At 43.6% G+C, this 17378-nt stretch overlaps 1 long non-coding RNA gene across 1 annotated transcript in view; it reads left to right on the top strand.

Moving 5' to 3' along the window:
* Positions 1-357: 357 nt before the first annotated feature.
* Positions 358-17378, top strand: part of LOC115082579 — a 30884-nt gene continuing 13863 nt past the window's right edge. The window contains exons 1-2 of the long non-coding RNA XR_003854200.1: positions 358-493; positions 15726-15793. This is a non-coding gene — a long non-coding RNA (uncharacterized LOC115082579). The remainder of the gene's footprint in view (positions 494-15725; positions 15794-17378) is intronic.

Genomic DNA, 17378 nt, shown 5'->3' with positions numbered 1-17378 from the left:
GCTTTTTGTTGTAGTAAAATATTTGCTTTTTATATTTCCAGCTACAAATTGAACCTATCTTTTTTTCCTTTCTTTTCTGCTTTCAGACATGCCCCTGCTTCAGAGAAAAAAAAAAGAACTTCAGTATAATTTGTGACAAATAAAACATATAAAAAAATTCAGGAAGACCACAAACTTCTTTTTTCCTGAGAGACACCATGACAGAAATTATTTGGCACAATATATAATTCATCTGATTGTTAACAGTACATGCGTGAAGCCAGTCATTTCCTTCTCCTCAGTTGCATTAATTGACTGACAGTGGAGGCTTGTGTTGGACCTTTGAGTGATTAATTTCATCTTCTGTTCAACCTCACAGCTCAAGAACCGAGTGCATGCAAAACCTCGAACGAACATCCGACCAGTTACAAAAAGCCAAAAGATAAAATCAATCATCAAACAAAAACACCTGAGGAAACCAAAAAACGAAAGAGAAACGATTCTTCAGATACAGGTGAACCATCTTCTCAGTTGCTTTAATTGGTTGTCAGTGGGTTTTGTGTTAAACCTCAAATACGGCTGGGTGAGGAGTTATTTTCTTTCTTTCATGGTCTCTTTAAAGTTGTCTGTATATGAGAGGGGCTTTTGATTACAAGCATTGACAGTAATAGAATTGAACAGGTTTGAAGTATACTAAATGTCTGTAACAAGACAAGTTCTAACAGGCACCCTTCCTTCCCAACCTTTATGAAGCAAGTTCACCGAGGTTGTTATACACCCAACTCTATGCTCACATGTATGTGCACAATATTTATATATTTGTATGATATTCCATTCATATGTTGATGTAGAATGCATTTCTATTTGTATAATCCTCCAAACCCTCACATGAATATATAGAATTGTATATATGTTTGTAAAATGCCATCCCCTTCTGCGTATCAACAGTACCCTTGCCCAAATACCCAGTATTGTAAATAGACCTAGGAAGAGAGCCCCTTTTTTGTCTGCTTGTAAACAGCCCCGCTGACCTAACTACTGTGTACTCATTGACTGTTCTGCAGCCTTAGTAATTGTACCGCACTTTGAGGCCTCTCTGCTGGTTAAGAATGATACAAATACTGATGATGATGATGATATTCCATGCATAAGGTAGAGCAAGGTGCCAACAGAAAATCAGGAGATGGTAGTAGAGAAGAAGGGCACATGTAGGAATAACTTGCCAAATAAACATAGTTCATGAGGAAGATGTGGGGAGAGAGAAGTTAGATGATGAGGAGCTGCAGTGGGGATGCATTTTTAGATGAGTAAGAGATGCTTGAACTTCATGCAGAACTGGATGGGAAGCCAATGTAACATCTTACATGCCTTACTCTCCCCTCAGTATCCTGTCCATGACCCATCCCACCCTCCACTCACTCTCTAAGCCAAAAAACATACTCTTCCATTTACATATATTAATCTTTATTCAGTGGATGAAAACAGACACAGCAGCTTTATTTAATAACAGTGGAAATGCAATATCAAGCAAGTTTGCTTACCGTAAACGGTGCTTTCTGTAGATAGCAGAGGAATTAGCCATGCTGTATGGGTACGTCCTCTTTTTTTTTGCTCAATAAGATAAAAAAGGGGCAGACAGTTCCCATGAAGGCTGGATTTGTGTGGAAGCAGTGCCTAGGGATGCGCAGCCAGAAAGTATTCGTTGCATTCAGGATACGTATTCGTCAGGGGGCATATTCATTGTATTCGTACAATGGCGCCCCGATACATTGATACGTGCATTCGTTTTCCGGTTCCCATTAAAGTCAATGGGGGAAGTATTTGCAGCCTACTTTTGGCTGCAGAATTGGGGTTTTATTATCAATTTTGATGAAACTTCTGGGAAGCAATCATCATAACAACAAAACAGCTCCAAGGTACTTAAACTGTGGCAAAATGGCACCAAAGTGGCATGAATAGCCTAAGGTACTTTAAAGGGGCAAAGGGGTACCAGGAGTGGTAAGAAGAGAGCTTTAACAGAGGCACAAAGCAGCAGCGAGAGTGTAAAAAATACACCACAGCTTCAAAAGAGAGCACCGATAAGAGATGCATGAACCCTCGAAGGCAGCACGATAGGCAAAGCGATAAGACAAGTGGCATCGACATCCTACAGAACAATGAAGGAGGAACATACATAGCAAGCAGAAAGACTAACACCAACACACTGAGGAACCATGATAGTGGCCAGAACACCACAAGGAGTTGAGTGAGTCATCTGGTGTATGGCAACAAAGCACAGAGGCAGAGGGTAGATACAGGCTGGCTACACCCGGGAGAGTTCCCTTTCCTTTGTGTAGGAAAGGGCTCCCTAGAATGGGTTCGCCCCTAGAGTGGGTTGTTTCCGTTAGTGTCTAGTGAGCTCTTGCTGGTCTTTTAAAATCTGGTAGAGTTAGCAGATATACAAAAGAGAATTTTCAAGGCCGAGGCAGAGGAGGTTACCATGTAAACAGCGGTTCAACATGGGTCAGAGGGTAGATACAGGCTGGCTACACCCGGGGAGAATTCCCTTTCTTTTGAGCGGGGAAGGGCTCCTCAGAATGGGTTGGCCCCTAGGGTGGAGCACGAGCCTTCAAAGTGCGCCGACCTGGAGCAGGGTCTCATTGTGAGCATGGTCTCACTGTGTTGTGTTTGCCACAGTCTAAGTACCTTGGAGATCTTTTCTTGCTCAGAACATGGGTCAACAGGTGGTAAGAGATAGGCTGCAATGACGGGGAGAGTTCCCATTCCTTTGAGCAGGAAAGGAATGGGTTGGCCCATAGAGTGTATAATGGTACAAGTTGCTAGGATTTAAGCATTTGCAAACAGATCATGACTTCATTAGCAAGACGGAGGAAGTTCTCTTCTCTGCCCTGAAATTAAAGAAAACTGTATGTTTTATTTAAGGATCCATGCTGTAAAGGATTGCTAGTTTGAATTGCCAGAGACTGAGGTTTTCCTTTGCAGCAAGGGTTCAGCCATTAGGACTGCACATAAGGCCTGGACAAACAGGCACAGCAGTCGAGGACAGAGGTCAAGCCCACGTAGGGACATAAGGCCTGGACAGACAGGCACTGCAGTCGAGGACAGAGGTGAATCCCATCTAGGGACATAAGGTCTGGACGAACAGGCAAAGCAATCAAGGTCAAACCCTTGTAGGGACATAAGGCCTGGACGAACAGGCACAGCAGTCGAGGACAGAGGTCAAGCCCATGTAGGGAAATAATGCCTGGATGGACAGGCACAGCAGTCAAGGACAGAGGTCAATATCTTGTAGGGACATAAGGCCTGGACAAACAGGCACAGCAATCGAGGTCAAACCCTTGTAGGGACTTAATGAACAGGCAAAGCAATCGAGGTCAAACCCTTGTAGAGACATAAGGCCTGGACGGACAGGCACAGCAATCGAGGTCAGACACTTGTAGGGACATGCCTGGATGGACAGGCAGAGCAATCGAGGACAGAGGTGAATCCCATGTAGGGACATAAGTAGTTGCCAGCCCTCCAGCATCTGTCTGAACAGGCAAAGCAATCCATTCATCACCAGGTCTGATTCAAATTAAGTTGTAGGCTCCTAAGAGGTCTAGTTTCATAAAGATCCTTATCCCTTAGAAGTGGTCAAAGAATTCTGAGATTATCAGTAAAGGGTACCGATCCTTCTTGATGATGACATTTAGGTCACAATAGTTGATAGAAGGCCAGAGTGAGCCATCCTTTTTAACCACAAAGAAGAAACCGGCACCCAGTGGGGACATGGATCGTTGAATGAAGCCACAGTATAGATTCTTGTGGTTGTACACTGACATAACCTTGGTCTTGGGGAGAGACAAGGGGTAATCCTCTATCATGTATTTCAGTATATATTTTCCCTTTTTTATTAGATTCACCTTATTTTATAGTATCCATTTTTAGTCCTGTACTTTATTTCCAATGTATTTCAGTACATTTTTTGCCTCCTATTGCAGTATATTTTATGACTTGAACTTTAGTATATTTTTACGTCTTGTAATTCAGTATTGCTTATGTCTTGTATCTCAGTATATTCTACGCCCCATTCTTCAGTATTTTTAATGCCTTGTTATTAGTTATTCCTTTTATCCTGTTCTCCCCCCCATCCCCCCTGTTCTTTGGTTCCACGTTCGTTCCCTGTTTCCCCCACCCTTGTTCTCTGTAATACATTAAGTTACCTGTAAACTGATATGATGTACCCATGAATACCGGTATAGAAAAGTTCTTAAATAAATAAACCATGCTCTGTGGAGCATTGGTATTAGGCAGCAATTCAATTCCACAGTTGTGCTCCCTGTGCTGTGACAGTGTCTCAGCCTTCTTTTTCAAGAACACATCCTCAAAGTTGCTGTTTGAGGGCAATGTCTGGAAGTGTAGCAGCCAGGGATAAGCGAGCAAGGGCTCCATCCGCTCCAGATATGAATCATGGCACTGCATACCCCAGTGTGTGAATTGCAATGTGGCCCAGTCAAACTGTGGAGAATATGACTGGAGCCAGAGAAGCCGCAGAACAATTGGATGGATGGCTCTGTCTATGACATTGAAGACAATACATTCCTTGTGAAGAAGGCAGGTATGCACAGACAAGGGTGCAGTGGCATGAGTGATCCAACTTGGCAAGGGATCCCCATAAATAGAGGAGATGATTAAGAGGGTTTTCCTAGGAAGTGTGAAGTTGTAGATGATCTACCATGGCTTTCATCAAAAGGTTTCTGACAGCACCAGAGTCTACCAAAGCTAGGGTAGAGAGGTCCTGGTCACCCATGGTGACTGTTACCGAAAGGGTTAATTGAGGAGCAGGTGTTTTGAAACCTAGGATCACCTCCCTACCTGATCCTAGGCTTTGAAGTTTCCTAGCTCGACTGGGCATTGAGCAAGCCAGTGCTCTGTGCCAGCACAAAAGAGACATAGGCCTAACTGGCATCAAAGGAGCCTCTCCTTGGGTGTGAGAAGACCCTGTGCAAGCTGCATAGGTTCATCCAAACTGATAAAGGGTGATGGAGTGGGTACTATTGGAGAGAGCAGGTGCTGGAAATAGGGAGCCAGTGTGATGGCCCTGGAAGGAGGGTGGAGTTCACTGGCCCATTGTTGGATGCTGTGGTTAATCCTTCCAGCCAGATCAATGAACCCCTTCAGGGACTCCATGACTTTGCTGGCAGCTGGCTCATCCTTTATCCTGGAGGACAAGTCCTCCAAGAAGATGCTGTGGAGGCAATCCTCCCTTCAGTTGAGCTGGGTGGCCATGGTGTGGAACTCTATGGTGTAGTCCATTAGAGACTCGGTACTCTGGTGCAAATGGAGGAGGTCAGAGACCAAGATGGCCAGCAGATGGGTTCATTGAAGACAGTCAAGAACCATTGCAGATCCTGGAGGATTGGATCAGTGCACTCCCATAATAGAGATACCCGAGCCAGAACCTTACTGTCAAGGAGGGAGAGAATAAAGGTTTTTTTACTGTGTCATTTGGGAAGAGTGCCGCCTGGAGGACAAAATGCATATAGCATTGACTAAATAACCCCCAACACTGTTTCGGGTCCCTGGCAAACCAGGAAGAAGCAGGCAGATGCAGAATGGGGTGACTCGGAGCAGCAAAACTGGGTGAGGCAGCCATAGGCAGAATTGGTGCTGCCAAAGCCATGCTTGCATCTAGACAGGTATTCTGTTGCTCCATGGAAGCCACCAGGAGTTCAAGGAAGTGCTGCTGCTCGGAGTTTATGAGCTAGGCCCAGAATGGCCTAGCAAGTCCATGTCCTAGCAAGTCCATGTCCTCGGCAATCTGTTGCGAGCATCGATACTTGGACCGAGGTGGAGTTGGAGCAATCTGAAGGGAGGAGACCTGGCTAGTGGAGCTGGCTAGTGGAGCTGACTGTGGCAAAGGCCAAACTGAAGCTTCACCTATACCAGCCCTCGTTCCCCTTAGGGTCTGCCCTCGGATGCTAAGGCCAGCAGGTTTTAGGCGCAGGCCTTTGTTGATGAGGTGAAGATCCATCAAGATAGTTTAATCACAGGCCAGGGTCCTGGGCAGGCTGAATATAGGTGGAGTCAGAGTCAGGCAGCAGTCAGGGCAGGCAGAGTTCAATCAGAGATGAGAATCAGACAGTGGTCAGTGGCAGGCGGAGTTCAATCAGAGTCGAAAGTGAAGCCGAAGTTGACACCAGAGATCTGTGTGAGGGAACACAGCATGGAGAGGCAGATAAGAAGGCAAGGAACAGCGCAGGCAGGCAGAAGATGACACTGAAGACTGAAGGCTTGTAAATGAGGAACTGAGGACTATCCAAAAGATGAAGACAAAGAACTGAGGAACAAAGACCAGTGACTGCCAGGACCAGGTACAGGAGCATAGGAGCAAAGACCAGGAACATGCTGAGGCAGCTTGCTCTACCCAAAGGTAGTTGACCTATTGCTGAGATGTGGATTGCAGGAAGCAAGGCCATTTTAAGGGCTGAAGGCCATGACATCATAGGTAAGTACCTCAGGAAATGTCCTGTTGCAGCGCTTTAAATCTATGACCACACGCGCGTGCCTAGGTGCAGTATGAAGCGAGGTCGGCGGTATCCTGTCATGGGCTCCTGTAGGAGCGCGGCAGTCAGTCCCATCATTCAGCGCAGGGGGGGGGGCTATTACGGCATTGGGGCTCTTGTACCCTGTTCTTTGTACTTTTTGAAAGAGTAAATACCTGATTCGTGTTTACCTGTTCCACTCCACTCATTATGTTATAGACTTCTATCATTTCTCCCCTCTGCCGTCTCTTCTCCAAGCTGAAGAGTCCTAACCTCATAGGGAAATTGTTCCATTCTCTTTATCATTTTTGTTTGTCCTTCTCTGTACCTTTTCTAATTCTGCTATATCTTTCTTGAGATGTGGTGACCAGAACTGCACACAATACTCAAGATGAGGTCGCACCATGGAGTGATACAGAGGCATTATGATATTCTCTGTTTTATTCTCCATTCCCTTCCTAAAAGCTGAGATTCAATGCCAAGAAGTGCAAAGTCATGCATATGGGGAGTGGAAACCCGAATGAACTGTATTCGATGGGGGGGGAAAGGCTGATGTGCACGGAGCAGGAGAGGGACCTTGGGGTGATAGTGTCTAATGATATGAAGTCTGCGAAACAATGCGACACCTGGAGTACTGTGTTCAGTTCTGGAGACCGTATCTACAAAAAGACAAAGACAAGATGGAAGCGGTACAGAGAAGGGCGACCAGGAAGGTGGAGGATCTTCATCGGATGACGTACGAGGAGAGATTGAAGAATCTAAATATGTACACCCTGGAGGAAAGGAGGAGCAGAGGCGATATGATACAGACTTTCAGATACTTGAAAGGTTTTAATGATCCAAAGACAACGACAAACCTTTTCCGTAGGAAAAAAATCAGCAGAACCAGGGGTCACGATTTGAAGCTCCAGGGAGGAAGATTCAGAACCAATGTTAGGAAGTATTTCTTCACGGAGAGGGTGGTGGATGCCTGGAATGCCCTTCCGGAGGATGTGGTGAAGACCAGAACTGTGAAGGACTTCAAAGGGGCGTGGGATAAACACTGTGGATCCATAAAGTCAAGAGGCCGCCAATGAAGAGTGGGTGACTCACCAGAATGATGGCTACTGCCTGGAGACAATACCCTTATTCAATAAACGTACACATGCTTACTGTGACTCCAACATCGTTCTAGCTTCAACAGCAAGAGGAAATGTGGAATAAAGGATCTGCACTCACAAAGGGGGGAGTAGCTGGCTTGTTACGGCGGTTACTACCCCAAACCAAATAAGCCTGTTACTTCTATTTCTATGCATATACAGCATAGTTCTCTGCTTCAACGGCAGGGGAGAAGAAAAAACTGATACTTCACGCATATCCAGCATAGCTCCCTGCTTCAACGGCAGGGGAGAAGAAAAAAGGGTTCACACTCACAAAGCGGGGAGTAGCTGGCTTGTTACGGCGGTTACTACCCCAAACCAAATGTGCCTGATACTTCACTTTTGATGCATATCCAGCATGGCTCTCTGCTTCAACAGCATGGGAGAAGAATAAACTGATACCTCAAGCATATCCAGCATAGCTCCCTGCTTCAACGGCAGGGGAGAAGATAAACAACCAATAAGGGCTGTATAACATAGTCTGAGTAAAACAAATAAGCATGGGTGTAGCTTGCTTATTGCGGCGGTTACTACCCCTACTACCCCTAACTTATCAGCTAGATATTCACTTGGATGCAGCTCCATCACTGCTTTCTACATTAATGGTGGGGGTGGAAAGGAAATAGAACCAAGAGCTAAGAGAAACAGATAAGTATGAGAGAAAAAAGTGTGTGAAGCTTGCTGGGCAGACTGGATGGGCCATTTGGTCTTCTTCTGCCGTCATTTCTATGTTTCTATGTTTCTATAATAATCCCCAGCATTCTGTTTGTGTATGATATATGAACACAAGATGAGGATGCACCATGGAGTGATACAGAGGCATTATGATATTCTTTGTTTTATTCTCCATTCCTTTCCTAATAATCCCCAGCATTCTGTTTGTGTATGATATATGAACACAAGATAAGGTCACACCATGGAGTGATACAGAGGCATTATGATATTCTCTGTTTTATTCTCCATTCCTTTCCTGAGAATCCCTAGCATTCTGTTTGTGTATGATATATGAACACAAGACGAGGATGCACCATGGAGTGATACAGAGACATTATGATATTCTCTGTTTTATTCTCCATTCCTTTCCTCATAATCCCCAGCATTCTGTGTGTGTATGATATATGAACACAAGATGAGGATGCACCATGGAGTGATACAGAGGCATTATGATATTCTCTGTTTTATTCTCCATTCCTTTCCTAATAATCCCCAGCATTCTGTTTGTGTATGATATATGAACACAAGATGAGGATGCACCATGGAGTGATACAGAGGCATTATGATATTCTCTGTGTTATTCTCCATTCCTTTCCTAATAATCCCCAGCATTCTGTATGTGTATGATATATGAACACAAGATGAGGATGCACCATGGAGTGATACAGAGGCATTATGATATTCTCTGTGTTATTCTCCATTCCTTTCCTAATAATCCCTAGCATTCTGTTTGTATATGATATATGAACAGAAGATGAGGATGCACCATGGAGTGATACAGAGGCATTATGATATTCTCTGTTTAATTCTCCATTCCTTTCCTAATAATCTTCTTTTGTTATCTCAGTGTTAATCTCTCTTTTGCCTTCTCTTCATTCCAAGTTGCATTTTATCCCTGTTTTATTGTAACTGCTACCTTATTCTTCTATCACATGTTAATGTTTTTAAGTTATTAAGTATTTATTCTGTTGTCACACCTTGTTATTTGTAAACCGGCATGATGCGACTCCCATCGCGAATGCCGGTATATAAGAAATTTAAATAAATAAATAAAATAATAATCCCCAGCATTCTGTATGTGTATGATATATGAACACAAGATGAGGATGCACCATGGAGTGATACAGAGACATTATGATATTCTCTCTTTTATTCTCCATTCCCTTCCTAATAATCCCTAGCATTCTTTTTGTGTTTGATATATGAACACAAGATGAGGATGCACCATGGAGCGATACAGAGGCATTATGATATTCTCTGTTTTATTCTCCATTCCCTTCCTAATAATCCCCAGCATTCTGTTTGTGTATGATATATGAACACAAGATGAGGATGCACCATGGAGTGATACAGAGGCATTATGATATTCTCTGTTTTATTCTCCATTCCTTTCCTCATAATCCCCAGCATTCTGTTTGTGTATGATATATGAACACAAGATGAGGATGCCCCATGGAGTGATACAGAGGCATTATGATATTCTCTGTTTTATTCTCCATTCCTTTCCTCATAATCCCCAGCATTCTGTTTGTGTATGATATATGAACACAAGATGAGGATGCCCCATGGAGTGATACAGAGGCATTATGATATTCTCTGTTTTATTCTCCATTCCTTTCCTAATAATCCCCAGCATTCTGTATGTGTATGATACATGAACACAAGATGAGGATGCACCATGGAGTGCTACAGAGGCATTAAGATATTCTCTGTTTTATTCTCCATTCCTTTCCTAATAATCCCCAGCATTCTGTATGTGTATGATATATGAACACAAGATGAGGATGCACCATGGAGTGATACAGAGACATTATGATATTCTCTCTTTTATTCTCCATTCCATTCCTAATAATCCTTAGCATTCTGTTTGTGTATGATATATGAACACAAGATGAGGATGCACCATGGAGCGATACAGAGGCATTATGATATTCTCTGTTTTATTCTCCATTCCCTTCCTAATAATCCCTAGCATTCTGTTTGTGTATGATATATGAACACAAGATGAGGATGCACCATGGAGTGATACAGAGGCATTCTGATATTCTCTGTTTTATTCTCCATTTCTTTCCTCATAATCCCCAGCATTCTGTGTGTGTATGATATATGAACACAAGATGAGGATGCACCATGGAGTGATACAGAGGCATTATGATATTCTCTGTTTTATTCTCCATTCCTTTCCTCATAATCCCCAGCATTCTGTGTGTGTATGAAATATGAACACAAGATGAGGATGCACCATGGAATGATACAGAGGCATTATGATAGTCTCTGTTTTATTCTCCATTCCTTTCCTAATAATCCCCAGCATTCTGTTTGTGTATGATATATGAACACAAGATGAGGATGCACCATGGAGTGATACAGAGGCATTATGATATTCTCTGTTTTATTCTCCATTCCTTTCCTAATAATCCCCAGCATTCTGTTTGTGTATGATATATGAACACAAGATGAGGATGCACCATGGAGTGATACAGAAGCATTATGATATTCTCTGTTTTATTCTCCATCCCTTTACTAATAATCCCCATCATTCTGTGTGTGTACGATATATGAACACAAGATGAGGTCGCACCATGGAGTGATACAGAGGCATTATGATATTCTCTGTTTTATTCTCCATTCCTTTTTTAATAATCCCCAGCATTCTGTTTGTGTACGATATATGAACACAAAATGAGGATGCACCATGGAGAGATACAGAGGCATTATGATATTCTCTGTTTTATTCTCCATTCCTTTCCTAATAATCCCCAGCATTCTGTTTGCGTATGATATATGAACACAAGATGAGGATGCACCATGGAGTGATACAGAGGCATTATGATATTCTCTGTGTTATTCTCCATTCCTTTCCTAATAATCCCCAGCATTCTGTTTGTGTATGATATATGAACACAAGATGAGGATGCACCATGGAGTGACACAGAGGCATTATGATATTATGTTTTATTCTCCATTCCTTTCCTAATAATCCCCAGCATTCTGTTTGTGTATGATATATGAACACAAGATGAGGATGCACCATGGAGTGATACAGAGGCATTATGATATTCTCTGTTTTATTCTCCATTCCTTTCCTAATAATCCCCAGCATTCTGTTTGTGTATGATATATGAACACAAGATGAGGTCGCACCATGGAGTGATACAGAGGCATTATGATATTCTCTGTTTTATTCTCCATTCCTTTCCTAATAATCCCCAGCATTCTGTTTGTGTATGATATATGAACACAAGATGAGGATGCACCATGGAGTGATACAGAGGCATTTTGATATTCTCTGTTTTATTCTCCATTCCTTTCCTAATAATCCCTAGCATTCTGTTTGTGTATGATATATGAACACAAGATGAGGATGCACCATGGAGTGATACAGAGGCATTATGATATTCTCTGTTTTATTCTCCATTCCTTTCCTAATAATCCCCAGCATTCTGTTTGTGTATGATATATGAACACAAGATGAGGATGCACCATGGAGTGATACAGAGGCATTATGATATTCTCTGTTTTATTCTCCATTCCTTTCCTAATAATCCCCAGCATTCTGTTTGTGTATGATATATGAACACAAGATGAGGATGCACCATGGAGCGATACAGAGGCATTATGATATTCTCTGTTTTATTCTCCATTCCTTTCCTAATAATCCCTAGCTGCTGCTGCTGCACACTGAGGAGAAGATTTCAATGGGAATTTGTTTGACTCTTTGGGGATGGAACCTCGCCAGGCTAGCTTTCACACAATCTCTTATATTCAGGGCCTGGATTCTTGATTGAGTGTGTTTGTGTGAGGGGGGTGGGGAGATTATTCCTAAGGCCCCCAGTGCTAGGCGTGACCCTTCGATATCTTTGTTCTCATTTCTGGGAGAGGGGCATCAGTACATCCCAATGTGTACTGAATATGCCAAATAAAACTACTGGAGCTACTGAGTTAGAGTCAAAAAATAACGTCTTTACTTTTGAAACTTGGTGATGTAAGGCACAACAGTCCACAGCACCAAAGAGTCTTTCACTTTTACAATCTCTTTCCTCAATCTACACAGGAATCTCTGGTGTCAGAAGCAGAGAAACTTCTACCCTCCAGGGATTGGAAAAAGAGAGTCCCAGGTGGGCAGAGTATCCTTTAGATGGTTGGAAACACCTTACAAACTGGTAAAAATGTAAAAATCATTGTCTCTGTACAGAAAGCCCAATCCTCTCTCGCCCCAGGGTGAGGACTCCAGATGGGTGTCCTCTATAATTTTAATTATCACTTTGCTCACAGTTAGTGGGTCTTCTAGTTTTTTCTATTTCTTTAGGGATCCCAGATGGGTGGAATCCAAACTGGAAAAGCAGCTTTACATGTCCTTAGATGGGAAGAAAGATGGCAGCAAAGCCTTCCTCCCAGATTTTCCAAAACACGGTATTGAACCCAAACTGATGCAAACACTGGAAGATCCTGGTGTAGAGGGGCACGTCTTCCCTCTTGTACACAGCCCCCAAAACAGGGACCCCCTTCCTTGAGTCCAGGTGGTGTTCAGAGTCTCTCCAAGCTTCCCACCAAGTAAAATATCTTTAAGCCCAAAATATTCCCAAGAGTACGCTTTTCCCCTCTAGGGAGCAGATAGGAAAAAGCACCTCCCTGGAGCAGGCCCAAAAATCCAAACTTATGCAAAAGCTCCAGACACCTCCTAAATCTCCAAAACACAAGCTACACTGCCCCCTGAGCTATCAATGTGCATGAACAGTGCCTCCTCCTAATTACTAACGTATACTATCTGAAACATGAATTACCCGGGACTCTGGTAATTGAACAGTGTTGCCCATTACACTATAATTTGGGTTACTCTTCCCTAAGTGCATCACTTTGCACTTGTCTACATAAATTTCATTTGCCATTTCCATGCCCAGTCTCCCAGTTTTGCAACTTCTCACAATCCTCTTGTGATTTGACTACTTTGAATCATTTTGTGTGATCTGTAAATTGGATCACCTCACTTGTTGCTCCCATTTCCAGGTCTTTTAGAAATACTTTTAAAAGCAGTGGTCCCAGGGGCTTCTTCCAAGATGTCCACCGAGTGAGAAACGCTGTCTGAGGGCTCCCAATATGCTTGCCTTTTTTCATTTGTTTCCTCATACTAAAATGCCTCATACCAAAAGGAAGGCAAGACTAAGAGGGATTACATCAAGTTCTCCCTCTCTGGAGCCATCCCAGCCTCGTATTTACTCACAGCTAATCCGACAACTATGTCGGGAGTATTGGTCACAACGGGGCCGGTGGGGGAGCGAACACCGACCCCTTTGACCTCTGACATCGTGTTGAGCCCCGGCGCTCCGAGCAAGCCTACCCCACCATACCATGAGAACATGGTCAACCCTCTGACCGCAACGACTTCCCCTGAGATGCAACGGGGAGATACGGGAACAGAATTGCGGGGAGAGGTTACATCGAGGATCCTGGTGATTCAAGTCGCCAATGGGGCTGTGAACAAGGTGCGGGCAGAGTCCTCCTCGGAGCGGCGGGCCCCATGGAAGTTTTTCCACCAACAAAAGGTATGGAGACTGGTGCAGGCACAACTCTGGTGCAGGTGGGGCCCAGCCAAACGCTCTGGATCTTAGAATTAATTTACAGCGTCCTACAGTAATGACACTTGATGGAATAAGGACTGCCTTAAAATATATTGAGTCTTCTATTGTTTCACTATCTCAAATTACTCTTGACACTAAGAATCAGGTATTAGCAAATGCAAAGTTGATGTCTTCTTTTAATCTTAAAGTAGATGTTATGGAGCAGCGTTTATCTGCTACTGAAAAAATACAACAAAACCTGGTTCAGTCTGAGTTAATTAATAATAAAAAACTGGAACATATAGAAAATATTTTGAGATCTCATAATTTAAGAATACTCAATTTTCCAGTAATAAATTTGATTTCCCCACTCAATCTTTTCAAAACATGTTTCCCTTGGTGTTAAAGATACCAGAAACTGCAATGCCAGTGATTACGAAAGTGTACTATCTACCTCAAGCTGCTGAGAGTGGCGAGGACGCATCAAGGCAATTACCTTCGTTGGATGTTTCGGAGATTCTCGAAATGTCTCAAGAAACTGAGATTACAAAAAGAAGAGCGCGTCTGGTCTCTTTCGCTTTTCTGATGAACCGAAATAATATCTTCAGGCTCTTTTTTTCTTTATTTTATGGACATAAGGTATGGATTTAACCAGACCTTACTAAAATTACTCAAACTCGGAGAAAAAATGTTCTATCCATGCATTCAGATGTACTCCAAAGAGGAGCACAGTTTACTCTCTGATATCCATGCAAGTGTTGTGGACGGCACCAAAATGTGAATTATGTCTTTTTTGTGCCTTTGCAACTCAGAGCAGTTTTGGATACGAACACCTAAAGGCACCTTTAGTTGGCTCTGTATAAGGATTTGTGCGTCATGAGTCTCTTTCTGAAATGTTTGTTTCCTGATTGATACTCGCTCTTATTCCCGAGGCCTCCCTTTTTCCTTTAATCTTGCTGCATGTGTACCTTGTGGCAGTATATTGTACTAGATTGCCTTTATCGCATTACCTGTTTGTCGCACTGATATTTATTTACAAGATGTGTTCTGGTGATAATTTGAAAAGTTTTGAAAATAAAAAATAAAAGCAGTGGTCCCAAAGCAGCTCCCTGGGGCTCCCCACTATTCACCTTTCTCCATTAGGAAAATTTACCATTAGGCCCTACTCTCTGTTTTCTGTCTTTTAACCAGTTCTCAATTCACAATAGGACACTGCCCCCTATCCCATGACTTTCTAATTCCCTAAGAAGTCTTTCATGAGGGACTTTGTCAAATGCTTTCTGGAAATCCAGATGCACTATATCAACTGGCTTTTATGCCCCCCAAAAAATGTAGCAAATTTGTGAGGCAAGACTTCCCTTGACTAAATCCATGCTGGCTTTGTCCCATTAAACTCTGCCTATCTATATGTTCAGCTATTTTGTGCTTTATAATAGTTTCTACCATTTTTTCTGGTTCAGATGTCTGACTCACTGGCCTATAGTTTGCTGAATCACCCACTCAGCCCTTTTTAAAAATTAATGTTACATTGGTATCCCTCCAGTCTTTAGGTAGAATAGATTATTTTAATGATTGTGGATTTGCTATTAGTAATTTGTAAACTATTCCATTATTCAGTTCTTTCAGCTCTCTAGGATTTCTACCATCTGGTCCAGGTGAATTGCTACGCTTTAGGTTTGTCAGTTTGCCCTATTACATCTGCCAGGTTCACTGAGATGTGCTTAAGTAGTGCAGAACCATCACCTTTGAATAGCATTCCTGGCATTCGTATATCTCTTATTGGATTTGTATGTTTCTCTTCTTTGTTACAGATGTGAATCCTCCCGTCTCCGAGGATGAATCCATCTCCCTGTCTTCAGATGATGTCACCCATCAGCAGGTAGGCACTGAGGAAGTTGTTGCCCAGATCCCTGCCCTGGAGCTCTCACCTGTCCTAAGAGAGCACAGCATTAGTGTTTCCTCCATAAGCAAAAGAAGGGGCAGTGGGGTGAAAGAGCGCGTGCGGGTGAGGAAGCGCTTACTGAAGGATCTGACTGGGCTGTGCACAAAATAGGCCCAAGCTGTAAATACAATGCAGGGATTCACTGGTTCCCTCTGTGACTGAGGAGAGAAGGCACGAGTGAGACCAGAATGAATGTGTGAGGAAGTCCTGAATGAATGCGTGAGGAAGTCCTGAAATGCTGAATGTGGCCCCCATACAGGTCAGCTCTTGGGCACAGGGAAGACACAGCCCACAGGAGAGCCAGTGACCTCCCAGGGTTCCCACACAGGGGGAGAGAGTCATTTCTCTCTCTGTGGCTCTTCTGCACAACAGTCCAGTCACACAAAAATCATTCCCAGGCTGTTGTTCAAAGTAAAAGTCTTCACTGCAAAACTGAGGCAGAAATAAACAAACTTAAAATAAACACGCCAACAGCACCAACGTCCAAAAATAAGGCACAATACAATCAGGGCCTCCTCTCCACCCTGCTTCCCACAAAAGTAAGCTCTTAGCCCCTCACTCCCAGCCTCTCTCCTTAAATCTTCCAGGGTAGCTCTCATAGGAAACCCCCTCAGTCCCAGCGTCTCTCGTTACGTCTTCCAGGGGAGCCCTCATAAGAAAACCCCTCATTCCCTGCCTTTCTCCTTACGTCTTCCAGGGGAGCACTCATAAGAAAACTCCTCAGTCCCATCCTCTCACCTTACGTCTTGCAGGGGAACTCTCATAAAAAAATCCCCAGTCCCAGCCTCTCTCCTTACATCTTCAAGGGGAGCCCTCATAAGAAAACCCCTCAGTCCCATCCTCTCAGCTTACATCTTCCAGGGGAGCTCTCATGAGGAAACCCCTCTGTCCCAGCCTTCTCCTTACATCTTCAAGGGGAGCCCTCATAAGAAAACCCCTCATTCCCTGCCTTTCTCCTTACGTCTTCCAGGGGAGCACACATAAGAAAACTCCTCAGTCCCAGCCTCTCACCTTACGTCTTGCAGGGGAACTCTCATAAAAAAATCCCCTCAGTCCCAGCCTCTCTCCTTACATCTTCAAGGGGAGCCCTCATAAGAAAACCCCTCAGTCCCAGCGACTCGCCTTACGTCTTCCAGGGGAGCTCTCATAAGAAACCCCTCAGTCCCAGCCTCTCTCCTTACGTCTTCCACGGGAGCTCATAAGAAAACCCCTCAGTCCCAGCTTCCCTCCTTACATATTTCCAGGTGAGCACTCATAAGAAAACCCCTCAGTCCCTGCCTTTCTCCTTACGTCTTCCAGGGGAGCTCTCATAAGAAAACTCCTCAGTCCCATCCTCTCACCTTACATCTTCCAGGGGAGCTCTCATAAGGAAACCCCTCAGTCCCATCCTCTCAGCTTACATCTTCCAGGGGAGCTCTCATGAGGTAACCCCTCAGTCCCAGCCTCTCTCCTAACATCTTCCAGGGGAGCTCTCATAAGGAAACCCCTCAGTCCCAGCCTCTCAGCTTACATCTTCCAGGGG

The sequence above is a fragment of the Rhinatrema bivittatum genome, unplaced genomic scaffold (genome assembly GCF_901001135.1).
Source record: "Rhinatrema bivittatum unplaced genomic scaffold, aRhiBiv1.1, whole genome shotgun sequence".
NCBI classification, from domain to species: domain Eukaryota; kingdom Metazoa; phylum Chordata; class Amphibia; order Gymnophiona; family Rhinatrematidae; genus Rhinatrema; species Rhinatrema bivittatum.
The sequence above is the reverse complement of the archived record's forward strand: the minus strand, read 5'-3'. Positions and strand labels throughout refer to the sequence as shown.